Raw genomic sequence first — 1,506 nt, forward strand, 5'->3', positions numbered from 1 at the left:
CTGATCATTATCTTTATTATTGGTTATTGATTAACATTCAGGCCTCAGGTACGATGACGACATTCAGTATGAGATATAATACAAAAGAAAACAATAATTACATATGATTACAGGACAATAATCGAGAAATTAAATGAATGATTTAAATATGAAATCAAAGAAAATAACTCCTCCTCTGTTTTTATCTCATAAACTGAAGAGACCAAACACATTATATTAAAGTACATGTATGTTCTTATTTATTGTATATATTATACATATATATTTATTTATCTCCGTAATAAAAACACCCGTTATTTTAAATATTATTAAATATAATTTAATATATAATTGAATATATAATTATGTATAAATATATGTATATATACTTATCTATTGTCTTTGATATATTCACATACAGATCTAGTGTTCCAGGTTAATTCCTTTATTGTCATTATTATTATTATTGTTATTATTATTATTAGCATTATCATTAGCCTGTGTGTCTGAATGAGGCCACGCCCTGTTTTCCATAAACATGAATCCACATATAAGTACACTAACAGTGTGGTACTAGTACACATCAGTACTGCATATATGTTAGTAATAACTGTGTTATAACACTGCAGTAACCTGAATAACCTTCATGTACTGAAGACCCATTGAGACCCGAACAATGAGAACCAGAACCACTAATGACCTCATCATTTATACATTTATTAATCCACAATAATCAAACTTATCGAACATTTAACGTTTCTCTCATTTTATGTTCCTGATCATTCGGCAACAAGTGTCAATCAAATATGGATCGATGACATCAGAGAAGATGCTGCCGGTTAGAAACGAGAGAAGAAGAAGAAAAATAACCGTGTTTTACCTGAAGAACTGAATCAGAATGTTCGGGTCCAGTGTTCCGGGTTCGGCTTCAGGTTTGGGTCGTTGGTTCTCGGGTTTGTCCTGTCGGCCTGTGTTCACTCTCCATCCAGAACAACAGCAGCCATCTTTGATCAGAACAAACAACCAACCACAGCCCGCCGCGGAGTCAAGACCGCGAAAATGAGAGCGGCACTTCCGCTGGCTTCTGTTAAAATAAAAGTAAATGCGGCGCCCAGTCCTGGGTTAGCAGTAGCGACTAAAACAATCCAACCAGCTTTATTGTGAAGGACGGAAGCTGCGAATGACCCCATGAATAAATCAATGCGGCCTTTGAAATAATGTTTAAAAAATAAATGTAGGCATGAATTGATTTTTATTAGCTTTTTTATTAATTCACCTTTTCATCAATTCCCCCTTTTTATTTAATTCCATATTTAAATGTCCCTTTTATTCATTCATGTTTGTATTTCTAATGCATTCAGTTATTCTTTTAATTCATGTATTTATTTAATTTATGCATTATTTCCTTCTTATTCTTTGGACTGTTTGGATGTTTTCAGGTGTAACGTGTTCTTCAGGAAAACAAAATATTAATTATCACATTTGCAACATTTAATGACATACAGATATATTTATCCAGTTAAATAT

The 1,506-nt window shown here is 32.5% G+C and overlaps 1 protein-coding gene across 2 annotated transcripts in view; it reads right to left on the bottom strand.

The window, feature by feature from the left end:
• kidins220b (kinase D-interacting substrate 220b) overlaps positions 1–989 on the bottom strand; it is a 30,509-nt gene extending 29,520 nt beyond the window's left edge. For both annotated transcript variants that reach the window (XM_079291423.1, XM_079291422.1), the window contains exon 1: positions 860–989. The gene's annotated coding sequence lies outside the window, so the exon portion shown is untranslated. The remainder of the gene's footprint in view (positions 1–859) is intronic.
• Between the last annotated feature and the right edge of the window lie 517 nt (positions 990–1,506).

Source organism: Melanostigma gelatinosum (genome assembly GCF_949748355.1).
Source record: "Melanostigma gelatinosum genome assembly, chromosome: 19".
Lineage (NCBI taxonomy): Eukaryota > Metazoa > Chordata > Actinopteri > Perciformes > Zoarcidae > Melanostigma > Melanostigma gelatinosum.